Below are 16,274 nucleotides of genomic sequence, written 5' to 3' on the forward strand. Positions count from 1 at the left end.
CCTGCAAAATCAATTGGAGACATCTGAGAAAAGAAATGCTGCAGTCGTATGAGTAGAAAGGTGACCACTTCATGGAAGATAGGAGGTGCAGAGACTTGAATATGGGGCTCTACATCTGACGATATGGCGGAGGGGAGGGAGGGTACTTAAGGAGGCTACCGCAAGGTATGGTAAGCAGCGGAGCACAAAAGCAAAACTTTTAGGATCTGCTACAGTGGGGGATGTCCTGGGCATAAAGGTGCTCAGGTGGGGAAGCGGGCTGGAATCCTGGTGTGACAGCGTGGTCTCAGGAACCCTGGGGTCACCGGAAGAATGGGGGTGCCTGGGTCCTGCAGAGTTCCCAGGAACAGGAGTGGGGAAGCAACTGAGAACAGTGAGTCTAGATGCAAGCTCTCTGCTCAGTGTTGCCATAAACTGCAAACCACTGTGCAGTCATGTGACCACTTTCCTAGCAGCAGTCCAGCAAAAGGCAGATGCATGCCAACACCCCTCCCTCCCCGGGAGGAACAGCACAGGTCCACACTATAGGAGTCTATAAAATTTGGAGTTTTGAAACTCAGTCATGTGCCTGAGATAAAAATGCTCGGTCACAGGCTGGGTGAACAGAGTTGAGACAGGGACCAGGGAGAGAAGAGTGATTGATCGCTTTTCTGTGAAGGCTCAGTGAAAGGGGGGTTGCAAATTTTCAGCTCCCGGGCTAGAGAGCTGGACACTGCCATATTCATTCTACCCATCAGTGCTGAAAGCCCTCAGGTAACAAAACAGGGTCATAGTGGAATTTGGAGCTGCTTACAGTCCAGCCTCCTGGCAACAGAGGCACATGTGCAACAGGGCAAGTGCACCTGAGAATCAGTGCAACAGGCCCCGCCCCCAGAAGACCAGCTGGAACAACCGGCTCACACAAGTTTACTGATCATAGAGGGCTGCAAAACTTCAGCTCTTGGGGAAAACAGTATATAGCTTTTGTTGTTGTTTTTCAATTCTTTAGTCTTTCAGTGTTATTTTTCAGTTATTATTTTTTCAATTCATTTTTTTATTCTTTTTAATTTTTATTTTTATATATGTGTTACATATATTTGTTTCCTTTCATTGTACTTTATTTTATTTTTGTATATATAAATATATATATAACTTCTTCTTTCTTTCTTATTTTGGGATCTCATTTCTTTTAACAAGCAGACCAAATCACACCTACTCTAGTTCTTTACTTTGTTATGTTTCCTGGTTGTTGTTTTTTTTTTTTTCTTGTTTTGTTTTGTTTCCAGGGTTTTTTCCTATTGTTGTTATCAGATTTTCTTTTTCTCTTTCTTATATTCTTATCTGGAAAAAATGATGAGATGGAGAAATTCACCACCCCCCAAAAAAAAGAACAGGCAGTAGTGCTTACTTGCAAGGGATTTAATCAATATGGACATAAGTAAAATGTCTGAACTTGACTTTAAAAAAATGAATATAAAGATACTGGCTGGGCTTGAAAAAAGCAGAGAAAATTCTAGAGAATCCTTTACTGTAGAAATAAAAGAACTAAAATCCAGTCAGGCCAAAATTAAACATGCTATTATCGAGATGCAGTCCCAAATGGAGTATATAAACCAAGGAAGAATGAGGCAGAAGAGCAAGTCAGTGATATAGAAGATAAAATGATGGAAACGAAGAAAGCTGAAAAGAAGAAAGAAAAGTACTGGATCACAAAGGGAGACTTAGAGAACTCAAGTGATCCCATAAAGTGAAACAGTACCTAGGTAATAGGGGTCCCAGAAGAGGAGGAGCAGAAGAGAAGAGTAGAAGGTTATAGCAGCAATGTCCACAATAGCCAAAATATAGAAAGACCAAGATGTCCATTGACAGATGAATGATCAAAGAAGAGGTGGTATACATATCACTTCTTCACAGACACACACACGCATACACACACACACACACACGCACACGCACACGCACACTGAAATATTACTCAGACCATCAAAAAGAATGAGATCTTGCCATTTCTAGTGACATGGATGAAGCTACAGAGTATTATGCTAAGCAAAATAAATCAGGGGAAGACAAATACTATGATTTCACTCATGTGGCATCTAAGAAGCAAAACAGAGGGGAAAGGAAGGGAAAATAAAATAAGATGGAAATAAAAAGAGAGGTAAACCCTAAGGGATGCTGAACTCTAGGAAACAAAGTGAGGGTTGTTGGAGGGGAGGTGGGTGGAGGAAGGAATGGCTGAGTAATGGGCATTAAGGAGGGCACTTGATTTCATGAGCACTGGGTGTTGTATGCAACTGATGAATCACTAAACTCTATCCCTCAAAGTAAGAATACAGTTTATGTTAACTAAATTGGGTTTAAATAAAGAATTTTAAAAATTTTTAAAAAGAGAAACTTCACAAGACACTCACAAGACTTACCTACATGACAGTTTAGTCAGAACTCATAAGACATGGCTCCCTATCCAGAAGGAGATTTTTGCTATACCAGGAAGGCAAAATATGCACATAAAACAATCCTCCAACAAAATGAGATATTCCATGACCTAGTGCCAAACTGTACAGATGTAAAATCCCACCGTTCAGATAAATAAGTGTCACTGGGAGTGGTCAGGAAAATGCACTTATGGCAATAGGATTTAGATATACCTGAAATAAGGATAAGATGTACATGTCAGGAAGAACTGAAGTGTGGTGAGGATGAGGAGACCATAATGTGGGGATTAGGTAATGAAGATTCAAGCCACAGAGGCAATGGAAATGAGAAGAAAATCGTTTAAACACACATGTTATAGCGATGGGACATTCATGTGATTCATACACTTTTTTTTTAATTTTCATACACTGTTTTATACTGAAGGGTTTCTGATTCCTGACAGGGAAATTTATAGCAAAAGTTCTAATAAGTACAGTTTTCAAGAAAATGTGCATGTAGTCAGCAGGGATGGTATATGGTGATCAACAGGCCCATACAGTATTTGTATTTCTATGAAAAATACTAACGGGCACAGAAACACATGGGAGAACTCGAGACAGGCAATTGTCTATTTACCCAGCATTCTCCCACCCTGGGTGGGGAGTGCCTTGGGGCAGGAACTATATTTTGTTCATCACAGGATGGCAGTTCCTATATCATGAAGGTACTCTGTAAGTATTCGAAGCATAAATGATCAAGGCAGCAGAAATTACCACTCAAAAAAGATTTGAGGGGCACTTGGGTGGATCAGTTGTTTAAGCATCTGCCTGCAGCTCAGGTCATGATTCCAGGGTCCCGGGATCAAGTCCCATGTTCAGCTACCCCCCAGCGGGGTATTTGCCTCTCTTTCTCCCTCTGTCCCTCCCCCTTGCTCATGCTCTCTGTCTCCCTTTTTCTCTCTCTCCTTCTCTCTCTAATAAATGAATAAAATCTTTTCAGAAAGATTTGAAATGTAATATATCTTATCTGTTATAGCCTTTTATCTTATTTGCAAACCACAAGGTTGATATTACAATGTTCATAAATTATAATGCGAATAATTCTAAACCCACCAAATCGTGTTTCTAAGCAAATCCTACTAATAGTAGACTTATCCCAGTATGCAAAATGAACTAAAATACACAGCTCTGGTTAATTTAAGTATGATTTTGAAAAACTCTAAAATACCATTGCTCCCTTGACAAACAGAAAATGTTTTACCAGAGATTTAAAGTCCTGACCCCATAACTAGAAATGATTGATTTGAAATATGACTCCTCAATTTTGAGGTTTCCCCACATATATGCCTTTCCCAACATTATCGTCCTTAAGCATCATAGCTCCCAGTATTTTATGTTCTTAGACTGTATAGTTCTATTTATCACACAACTATCCCTAACATATTTCACCCTAAAATGGTATAAGAGATTGCAGTTGTCAATCTGTGGAAACAAGAGCAAGGATTATGTCTCCCTAGGCTGGCCACTTGGCCGTATAACTGTTGGCTTTTTGGTTACTCAGTGTTTCAGAGTACTGGACTCACTTACCACAGAGTGGTATTCCGTATAAACTTCCAAAGCCAAGATGTTTAGGGAATCAATCTACACGTCACCTTACTTAAATGTGTACAAGAAAAGGTTAGAATTTATAGAATGTACTTTTTTTCTTGAGGATATAGAAGACCAAACACTTTATGGATAGCATTGGGAGCCCATACTTGTCTTTCAACTTCAGGGACTGCCCAAAATAGATATGCAGCTTCAAGTGTACCATGGCCATGCATTGACATTTTGTCAAGAAGATGAGAACAGTGTCCTCCGTACCAGTCTTGTGAAAATGTTCTGATAGAATTTTCAAACTCTTTGTGAGATGGAGAGCCTCCTTTTCCCTCCACAGAATTGAAACAGAAATGGTAAACAGCACATAAGAGTGTGTAAATGTCTCAATTTCTAACAGAGAGCACTAAACACAGCAAACATTAATTTTGTCATCTTCAAAAGCCTAAGACTTGCTGATATAAGCAATATTAATCAGCAAGAAAGGATATGAACAAGAAAATTACTTTGTATTTTCTTCTTTAATCTGTGAAGAAAAGAATTTGTGAAAGAAGAAAATACATAAATAGAATGAAAGAACGTACTAATAAGAAATTTAAAACTGGTAACTGAGCAGTTAGGTTTTTGTTGTTTGCTGTTGCTTTTGTTTGCTTTCAAAAGAAAATAGTTTTTCAAGGCAGACTTGATGAATGACATAACATTCATTGCTATCTATATTCCTCTGCCATTAGGAAAGTATCTAGATAATAGGTATTCTATTATTACCTGAATGAATGAATCAATGAATATTATGTTTGTACTTAAAACAAGTGTAAATTCTTGAAAGTACACATAGCAAGAACAGACATGCACAGGAATTATACACATTTTTTTAGAATTCTCAACTAAAAAGCATCATGAATTAAAAGAATAACTCAGAAGTGAAATTTGGTCATTCTCATTCCTCACTCAAGTGCCAGGCAAAGGACATTTTCTTTGAAATCTCATTCCTAACTACAGGTTGACAACCCAAATTATGGTCCTCAAGGCATAGAGAACAGTCACGGAGGGTCTTCAGAAATAAGGCAAAATGTGTTCTTTAATGTTAATCAAATATAGGATCCATGGATTTCTTTTTGTCAGGAAAGGATAGATAAGGAAAAAAGACTAAATCGAGGACCAGTCCCTTCCCGCCATAACCACACGAAAGAGAATACGCATGTAAAGTAATTGCAAACAGTGATTAGCACCTAACAAACAGAAGATGACGGTTGTTGTTTTTATCATCATTACATATTCAGTATCAGAAAATTGCCCTCTTCAATTTTTGCCTAGGCTTCTCAGGTATTTAGGGTGACAGGTAGGAGACACAAAATCCTCAAGGTTAAAAGCTTATTCTGTATTGCAATGACATTTGGTTCATGTGAATTCTACACATTTTCTAAACAAATGTTAACTCTTTTGCTTCTCATTAAGGCATTAGGGTTACAAAGCAGCTTTGCTGCTAAATGTAAAGAGGTAAGGAGAAAAGGGTTTTAGTTTTTTATATATTGTGTTATTCCCTTTTATTCTTATAACAACCTTGAATTGTAGGTATGCTTATTCTCACTTTATAGATAAGGAAACTAAAAATCGGAGAAATACAGTGACTCACTCAGGATTATAAAGCTCAGTAGGGGTAGAATTAAGCCCAGAAATCTAGGTCTTCTAAAATTGTATGAATTGTGACACACCCTCTCCCCCCAGGCTTTCTCACTAGCCTGTCAACCCAACTCAAAGGAGAAGGTCTAGGTTACACTTCTGCCTGGTAATCCAAAGCCATGTTTGGTAATTCTGAAAACACAAGAGAAACTGAGAGCTACAGTTTGGTCTCCTAAGGCATCTTTCCCCAAGGTTCCCTAAGATGGGCAGTTTCTGGAATGTTGGGAAAGGAAACAAACAACTAAATCTGAGGAACTTTCCACAAGAATAAGTATCTCTTATCACGGATAGAGAGGCTACTTTAATTCAGTGGAAACTATTCTGGAGGAAATTTTGCATCAACGATCAACTCACTAGATGAAATAGGCAAAAGCTTAACCCCATACTAATAATAGCATGCGTCTAAATTAGGCAACATCCTGCTTTCTCCACCAGCTTGGAGGCTCTGAATTTTAACATGAGCAGGAGCGTTTCTCCCAGTTAAGGAAATGAAAGAACACAGAAAGAACCAAAGTGTTGCTCTAGGAGTAACTGGGCATTCAAACAAGATCGGAGCTCACAGATGAAATTCAGCATTCAAATAAGTGATTGAATTAGAAAACATTTAAAGTATGTTTTCAAGTAAGAGAGTCTGAGACTATGACATAAAACTCTTTTGTTTGAGCATTCTCTATCACCATCTATACAGCCAAACACCTGTTATTTTCATTGAGTTTTAGCAAATGCATCTGATCTATTATCCTTTTTCACAATGTGGCCACTTCTGTCTCATAAGAGAATTTGATGTCCATTTTAATTTAGCTTTGAAAGCTCTGCCTAATAGCTTATTATGGAAGGTCAAGTAAATCCTTTAAGCAAACTTGCATTTGATGGTTACAGCCACCAGGAAATACAGCTTTAAAGGCTAATTAGAAAATATTTTTAGTTATCAAATATGAGCTAATTCAGGTATTAAAATGAAATGTTAACAAGGGTGGGTTTTTTTTTTGAAAGGTACCATATCTGAAGCAAGAATTAATGACCTACAACACAGTTTGAAATATCTATTGTACAGCTTTTAAAATTGGACAAAATTCCATTCAGTAAGTAAATAACATTGCAGTTAAGCCTCAAAAAATCATCAAGAAATATACGCTCAATTGAAGAATTAGATCTCTAACATTTTTGGTAAATTATGGTGGCTTAATTTTAATGATAAAATAATTAGTAGAAATTTTTACCGTAGAACTCACTGCCAATATCAGATAATACTTAACACGGTTACAGACAATATTATTAAAATTAGTAGTAGTAGAACAATGTTTCTGATCCTGAAAACATAAAATCTTGCCAAGGATTGTACTTTTTTACTGCATTATCATTATTCCTTCAAATAGTGTCCTTTGGCCCCCTTCTTTTCCAAGTTCAGCAGAACTGCTAATTCACATTAGCTGAAATGTCTATTGTCAAGTGAGCAACTTTTTAGATTAGTGAGCACATTAGCTTTTCTAATATGGAAATAAAGATTATAGTATCAAAATGTAATTTAAAATATATTGAAAGACTTGCTGGCTTAAGGAATATATGATAATCTTTTAATTAGTTTGCTTGCCAGCTGGAGAATGAATGAATTCCATCATCTTCACTTCAGTGAAGCACCTTATAAAAAAGACACATTAGATCTTTATTTTATTGATATTGAAAACAAAGCACAATTCTAGTGGTCCTAATAGAAAGAGAGTTCAAGTCAAGATAGAAAAGCCTACCCTGAGCTGGTAAACCACTTCTGAGTTATCCAAGTAGCGCAGTTTAAAAAAGACATTAGCCATTATTCAGGGCACAATGACTAATAAGGTGAAGCCTATAATTTACTTCATAAAAACAATGGCTGAAGGAACTTGGTAAGGACAAGAGACAAGAGGAGACCAAAGGATATATTATCAGGACTGATATTCAATATAAAAGTACTAGTGTGGCCATGCCAGTGATTCCAATATTGAAATGTGTCAGTGCTACTACCCTTACCCTCGCTACCACCTCAGACCCTACCCCAGGATGTCTCAAAGCTCCCAAATGCTCAGCAACTAACAAAGCCTGGCTCCGAGTGGCCAGCATCCATCTCCAGCTCTACATTTAGCAGCAGTTTTGAGTGATCAGTTGCATAGAATGCTGACTGGTAAATATTTTGAATATTACCCCTTGAATATAATCAATTGTATGATTTATAATGAGTGTTACTCAGAAGGTAAACTCTAGAAGAAAGAAGACAATCCCTCACATTTGAGTAGAGTTGTTCTGCTAATCTAGGTAATTGTGTACACAGAATGGTGACTGACACCTAGTAGGTCCTCAATGTTTGGTAGATGAAAATATAAATAAATATTCTTCTGGATCTTAAGATTTTATCATTACTGTTTAAAAATGTAGGCTTTATTATTATTTGGGTATGGTGAGATCATCAGATCAGGAGAGGACTGCCATTGGAAAGAGAGCTTGACACTCTCAGTTCCCAAAGAAAAGAGAGCACACCACACCATCCAGCAAACCATGGGGTAGCACTAAAGTTCGACAAGAAACAGAGTAGGGGGAAGGCAAGAGCATTTAGTGTGGTTTCTACAGGAGAGGCAAGACAAGGCAGGGTAAACAGGTTTAGGACTAGCTGGTTGGACGACAATTTCAGCAATCACAGTTGTAAAGGGATTCTTTCTAATTGTGCCATACCTGACCCAGAGGTGATTAGGGCAGGAATGAAGCCACTCAACTTATGAAGGAAGTGATTGATGGGTACTAAGGAGGGCACTGATTGCATGGTGCCCTCGGTGTTGTTACACGCAATGAATCATGGAGCACTACATCAAAGACTAATGATGTGCTATATAGTGACTAACATAACACAATTTAAAAAAAAAGAAGAAGAAGAAGAAGAAGGAAGTGGTTGAGAGGAGGGAGCCTGAACTGGTTGGTTTGTGCTTGAAGAACATGCTCTTGGGTAGGTGTTTAATTATCTCCAGGAACTGGACAGCCATGGGAGAGGCAGTCTTTGCAGGGTCAGGAAGGTCTCAGATGTCAAAGTATCAGAAATATAGAGAATAAAGAGACATGATTAATACCGCTACATATGCTTCTGTCTAAGTTATGGATCTTGAAGCAGTCTATAGGTTTTCAGATCCCTTCATCATCCCAGTTGCCATATTTGTACAACTTCAAACTTGTCATTCTGCCTCCCAATATATGTTGCCCTAATCTGACCATTATTAGAACAGAAAACAGCGAAATAATTTTTCCCTTCATGTACGCTTTAAAGTTTTTTTTTAATTTATTTGACAGACAGAGATCACAAGTAGGCAGAGAGGCAGGCAGAGAGAAAGAAAGAGAGGGAAGCAGGCTCCCCGATGAGCAGAGAGCCTGATGCGGGGCTCGATCCCAGGGCTTCAGGATCTTGACCTGAGCCAAAGGCAGAGGCTTTAACCCACTGAGCCACCCAGCCCCACCGCCCATGTACACTTTATATCTATTTATGTAGCCAAAGACCATGTTTTTTTAAACCATCATATAACATCTGTGTCTGCCAGACCTCTGTCCATGAGCTATTTAGTAAGCCTTCAGGTATTTGTTTTTGTCCGATAGATTTTGTTAACTAAATGCTACCTTTGAGATTAAAACTGTCCCTTTAACATTTCCTATTTGTTATGTGTTCAGTATTTCAGTCTATCAACATTCTTGTAAAGGCTGATTCTTTATTTAACATGCATTACATCTTCCCTAGCTTTGTGCCATACATATATCTTGCAAGTATATTGTGTCAGTATGACTTCCACATCTTCATCATTATTGATCAAGTTGAACAGGCTCAGAAGAACACGTCTTAAGTTAATTAAAAACCTACAAATTGGTTTTTTTAATTACTTTAATATGTGCTCTTCTGAACCTCGAAAATATTGAAATACTTTACAATTTAGTTCATCATGTCTTTCATCTAAGCTTACGTATTTACCATCATATGTATTTTGAAAAGCTGTTCCCTTTGATAGGGAAAGTAGAATCAGAAGAGATACTGGACATTTCTGCTTTTTACCCAGATCATCAAAGTACTTCAGCCTTCCCCTCTCCTACTGTGAACATGGAATAATATTACTTATGTATCTTTTGCTGATTAGAATTATTTTTAATTAGTAATTTATGGAAAAAAACTCACTTTGAACTTTAGCCTCCTTCACATTTTTTTAACCTTTTTTGTTTATCTTGTTTTGTTAATTGTTTTCATCCTTTGTTATGTGTACTTCCTTTCATTTCACGTACCTGTTTTAAACCCTTGTGTGTGTGAGGGCCCTGGCATAGTTAGTTTCTTTAGACAATCGCTAATAATATTGACCCTTCACTATGTGGCTGGAGCTCTTGATTAATAATCTTGTTTTTTCTCTTATTAATCATATTTAATCCTGCCCCTCCTGATGTTCTCTCTCTCTCAAGTGAATAAATAAAAAGTCTTAAAAAAAAATTTAATCCTCATGACAGCCCTACTGATGTCATCTCCACTTTATAGAAAACAAACCTGATATTTGAAGAGGTTTAGTAATTCCTCCAAACCACACAGCTAAGCAACAGATCTGGCACTTGAATTCAGATGTTTCTGACTCTTAATCACTATGTTAAATAGATGTTTTCTGCCTTGTTTTGAATAATTATAATTCTCCAAAAAGAATGACATTTTTTTAAAGAAGCTATCCTTCTTTAGTTGTACTCCTTTAGTTTATTTCTAGCAATAAATTATTTTTTATTGAAATAATTAATAATTATTAATTATTAAAATAAAAATAAAATAAATTATTTCACCTTTTCTCATCAGAGTGTTTTAGAATCTGCTTTCCTAAGTTGAAATTTTGTATCTAATTACAAGAATTACATATTTTAAGCATTTTGAACTCCACGGTGATACTGTCATCTCCTTCCCAGAGTTCTGTCACTTCCACATAGACTGTAGAGTCACCAAATATTAGAGTGGGAGTGTTGAGGATGGAGAAAAGCAGAGAGACTAGAGGGAAGTAGACAAATTGGATTACTATGAAAGTGATTAAGGAAGAGGAAATAAAGACAGGCTTTAACTAAACCAACAGCAGTGAGAATACAAAGGAGGGCAATGTGAAAACTATTTCTGAAATAGAATCAATAGGGCTTCTTATTGGATGGATGATGAGGAAGCAAAAGGTAATATCAAGTCAAAACTAATATCAAGGTTTGAGCCTCCCAATTTTCTATGTACGCATACTTATTTAAAGTATGCAAGTATGATCTGCTGCTTTTCCTTAGAAACTCTGGATTTCACCTACATGAAGATACTGGCCCCCGTCCATTCCCATAGTGGCACAGCATTTTTTTCTCATTTGGATACATCATTACACTTTTGAAAGTGGTTTTGATTACCTCAGGATCTTAGTCCTTTTCTTTGCAAATGCCTTTCCAGATTACTTTTTTCTATTCTATAGGAAGACTTCATGCTCCCTAACAAGCTAGAGAATGTGGAAAACTACTCTTTTCGATTCCTTTCCTTTTTTTTTTTTTTCCCTCAAAAAAAAAAAAATCTACATTGCCTCTCCAGTGCATATAGGGTGATTTAAACTGGTTTTGTAAAAAGAAAGATAAATTTAGTATATGTCCTACATGAAAATAGTCCCTCAGTGCCCAAATTTATTTGGACACAAAATGAACTCAAAGCCTTTATGAATTCTCCAAGAAATTCTTAGTGGTGGGCTGGAGTCAGATGTGGGGACGGAGCCGGGGAAAGGTTTATTTCCAGATCCATGCATGCTGCTACTAAATTTTGACTGCTCCTTCCTTCTTGAGTGTCTTACATTTAGTTAAAATGGAAGGCGCACTTGTTTTGCGAGAGGTGATTATAAACACGGCAGGGATGATGATACTGACAGCAAAAGAAGAAATGACAGTCAAGTCTGCTCAAATGCTAATCTTGCACCTGCTTGGCATTTTCCTATCTCCCACTCCATGTCCACAGTCATTCAACAATTTCTGTGAGTTCTTTCTTTGCACCATATCCTGCTCCATTTGGATACTTTCTATTACCACTCCACTTTCACATTTCTCACCCTGTACCTTGGTCATTGCAGCAACATCCAAACTAACCTTCTTAATTCTCCATTTTTCCCTATAATTTGTGCTCAGATCAAATTTGAAATTTGAAATTCTATTATTCTGTTCCTGCATGAAACAGGACCTTGCATTTCAATTAGAAAGTTTCTAGACTCTCCAGATGAAATGTAGGAAGAGAAACTTGAGCCTCCAGGTATTTGCCAGACACTGTGCTTAGTACTTTTCATGTGTCCTCAGTTAATATCCTCCCAACCACTTGCGAGGCTGACCAGCTCCATATTGTAAGTGCAGAAAATAAGGCTTGGGGCACTTATATGATCTTCCTTAATTCGCACAGTCAGTAAAAAGCTGAGAAGGGATTTGACCCCAGGGCTATCAAGCTCTAAAGCCCAAAAAGTCAGATTTTAATATTCTGAATTTGTTTAAAATAACTCTCTAGGGAAGTAATAAGATTCTGATTATAAGGTTTTGGTAACGGCAGTCAAATATCAGTATCAATGGCATGGCTGATGCTATTACCAAAACCTTATAATGAGAATTATTTCTAACCATGTTTTTCTTTTAAATAGCTCTTTATGTAATTTATGTAATTTTCTGTGTTTGTGCAGCCAGCACCACTAGTGTTAACTATCCTGGTGGCTATTTTAAATACCAGAGGGTAAGCAGTAGTTACAACAAAGAGCAATACCAACTTTTCTTTCTAGAATATTAAACTTAAATTAAAATTGGTACAATGCAGACTTAAAGACTCCGACTGTAATCAATCCTGTGGATTTTCGGAAAGATTTAATGTGCTTGCAAGTACCTTGGGAATGTAAGCCTGTCTCTGAATTATTTATAGCTTTATTACCTTTCAAGGACCCCATGGATCCACATAAGGCTCGTCACTTCATACTCCAGAAAGCTGGACTGAACTAAACCCTCCCAATTCCTCTACTGTGTCTCCAGATAATTTTATTTTTGTTTATTTTGCTCTAGCATTAAAACAATTCATAAATTCATTTTTTATATTTCTACAAACTCCTTCACGTGTTTACTTGAAGAAATGCCAGCCATTGAAAAAAAAATGAGCCTAGCCTATGCAAGGTACAAGTGTTTACATCATTCTTTTGAGTACTCTTACAAAAGTACACCCGTTAGTGGTGTGTTTACTTATGAAGCACTCAACAAAGATATGACGACACTTCAAAAATTCTGAAGGGAACTTGAAGAGAGGAAAACAGCATGCTCTGTTAAATAGAAACTTACTTGAAATGAATTACATAATTATTAGGGAAGACTAGAAGAAAATCTGTCAGTCTCCCTCGGATAATCCCTTCTTAGAGGGTACCAGGGAAAATGAAGATTAAATTTCAGTATTGGTACTGAATCACTAACTTAACTTTCATTACTGGAATTTCTTAATGCATTGGGTATACTAAATTTCATTTAAGTTTTTCAAATAACTAAGCTGTTAACTTGGGGTAGCACTTGAAGGGGGCTATGTATTGTCAAGATGGGTTTTTACTGATATTGTTACTACAGCCTTATCAAATTTATGGTTTGCTGGGTGTATTTTTACCTCCCACTTTATACCTAGTATCAATTATTTTTTCCAGAAAAAAAAATACATACTTTTTTGTAAAACTCTTTCTAGATAAGATTGATTCTGATATTGTATCTACTTTAAGGAATGTCTACTCATAAATAAGAATTCTCAGGGCACCTGGGTGGCTCGGTCTGTTGAACATTTGCCTTTGCCTCAGGTCATGATCCCAAGGTTTGGGATCAAGCCCCCCATGGGGCTTCTTGATAAGCGGGGATCCTGCTTCTCTCTCTCCCACTGCCACTCCCTGTGCCTGTGCATTCTCTCTCTCTCTCTCTCTCTCTCTGTCAAATAAATAAGTGAAATTTTATCCAGGGACTCCAGGATCATGACCTGAGCTCAAGGCAGTCACTTAACCAACTGAACCAGTCAGGTGCCCCAAAGAGTTTTTTGAAGGGTAGAAATGATGCAGAAGGATTCTTAGTTTACCATTGTTCCTTGTCCTTTTGTTGTTTAAAACACAAAGAGAATAATGTTAATAAAATGAAAGGAAATTACACAGTAATTGACCAATAATATTGTTTATATTATATCTGTCATTCTCTACAACTCTTTATAAATAATTTTATTACCCCTACTTGGCAAGCAAAGGAAGTGAGGCTTAGTGAGACCTGCCCAAAGTCCCACAATGTATGAAGGGTAGCACTGAGATTGAGCCCAGGACTCCTACATCTGTGCTTTGCTTTCTCCATGATACTATGCTCTCCCTATCCCTGAGACTCTTGGTTGACACCATTGTCATGGACTTGGGTATCTTTAGATATGGGAAGAATAGGATTATTGATGAAACACTATATATTCTTTTCCAGAGCTGAGTAACTTCAGAGTAGTAAGGTCATACTTCTCTTTTAGGAGTTACAAAAATGTCATTCTATTTCACAAAATTTCATTATTAACATCTTTAACACTTTAATCCAAAGACTCCTGTTACTGTAGCACACTTCTTTTAAATCCAAACTATGAGACAAAGAAATCACCTTCCTGGGGTTTCTGAACCCATAAGAAAATCACCAATCGGGGAAGTTCACCTAGGCCTTGGTGTCCAGAGTTTTTATTGGGGCACGATTGATTGAATCACTGGTCATGGGATTGAACTCAACGTCTAGGTCTCCTCCACTCCCTGGAAGTCAGGCCAATATCACCTGGCTCAAAGCCCTTCCTCTCTAATTTCATGGGTGGCCCTTCTGGCACGGCCAAACCACATTCTGAGTCATCTTGTTAGCATGACTCAGATATGGTCTCAGGGGCCCACCATCAATAACAAAGACATTCCTATCACTCTAAAAATCTGAGGATTTCAGGCTTATCTCCCAGGAACCAGGGATGATGAATACCAGCCAAACTCTTTATTATACAATAGCTGCTGACGGAGGATGAATTTAAACTCTTAAACCAAATGTATTAAAAACAACATGATCTGTACCCCTGGGGATAAAAATATATGTTTATAAAAAAATAAAAAAAATAAAAAAAAAAAAAAAAAAAAAAAAAAAAACAACATGATCATCACAGCAGAGTTTTCACATACCAACCAGCAAACAGAAATTTATATGATGAATTAAATATTACCATGTTAAAAAAAAAACAAAAAAATAAATCTACTGGTCAAATCTATAAATATTAACCAAATTTGTGTAAATGTGCCAATTACATTTTAGGAGATTATTACTTCCCTAAATTTATAGGTGGAAAATTATACGTGTTAGTTCAAGATTAGACCATGGATTAAAGATAGTGCATTTATATTTAGCACCTGAATATAAAACCACTCTAAAGCCACCCAGGTTATATCAAAGCAGCACAGAATTTTAAATCTGAACATTAGTAACTACTTGCACAATTAAAAAAAAAAAAACAGTAAAAATCAGATTCCTATACTCAGGTAATTATTTCTTTCAGTTTCTTTTATTTCAAACCATATCAGAAATAACATCATTTGTCACAGGAACATATTTTAATATTGAAAATGTTAGCATTCAGTTCCAAATCGTAATTCCCCGACCTAAAAATCAATCCCGACTTGCCTGGTTTTGTCCTAAGTGAAGAAGAAAGTCAGCTTCATTGGGATAGTAATTTTACATATATTGGGACACCTGCACTGCTATTTCTTACTTTCCCCCTGTCAAAGCAACTGCTACAGACCTCCTCCAGATGCTACAGGCCCTGTAGGCTCTCATAAGCTAACATTCTTGTGCGGCCCATTAGTTTAACTTTAGGAAAACATTGTTTTTAGAAACATTAAAATGTTCCTCAAATTTAAAGGCCTAGTTTCAGAAATCATTTTCTTCATATATACTATGTGCATATATGAGTATGTGTGCACTCATATGTATTCTATGTTAAAAGGTTCTAATTTCATTTTTCAAACATACTCCTGTCAACTGGAAAAATGTAGTCTTTTCTATGTGAAAAGCAATAGCTTTTCAGGAAGCCACTTTAAAAAGCAAAGCAAAACAATTTTTTTTTCTAGAAACAACTCCAAAACTTACTACCTTATCATAAACCCATGTAAACTATAAATGTAAATTCTCAGTGCTATGATATGGTTAACCAAAGAAAGAAAGTCTATATGCTGAGGAAGTGGGACATGTAACCAAAATGAACTGCAGAGAAACACAAATTTTTTCCAAACTACGTTGTAATGAAATTTTAGATTTTTTTCTACTACAGAATATGTAGAATGTCTGTTTGGTTACCTACCATTGTGGGGTTTTCTAATTATAGTGGTTTTTTAAGTTGCTAATCTGAGAAACACGGGAATAGGCAACAAGTCTAGTCATAAATGGAAATTTAAAAGGTTCTGTTTAGGGCGCCTGGGTGGCTCAGTGGATAAGCCGCTGCCTTCGGCTCAGGTCATGATCTCAGGGTCCTGGGATCGAGTCCCACGTGGGGTTCTCTGCTCAGCAGGGAGCCTGCTTCCTCCTCTCTCTCTCTCT

The 16,274-nt window shown here is 37.0% G+C and overlaps 1 protein-coding gene across 3 annotated transcripts in view; it reads left to right on the forward strand.

Annotated features, from left to right (window-relative positions):
- LOC132002655 (bifunctional heparan sulfate N-deacetylase/N-sulfotransferase 3) overlaps positions 1 to 16,274 on the forward strand; it is a 175,653-nt gene that overhangs the window by 61,498 nt on the left and 97,881 nt on the right. The window lies entirely within an intron of this gene.

Source organism: Mustela nigripes, chromosome 1 (genome assembly GCF_022355385.1).
Source record: "Mustela nigripes isolate SB6536 chromosome 1, MUSNIG.SB6536, whole genome shotgun sequence".
Taxonomy (NCBI): domain Eukaryota; kingdom Metazoa; phylum Chordata; class Mammalia; order Carnivora; family Mustelidae; genus Mustela; species Mustela nigripes.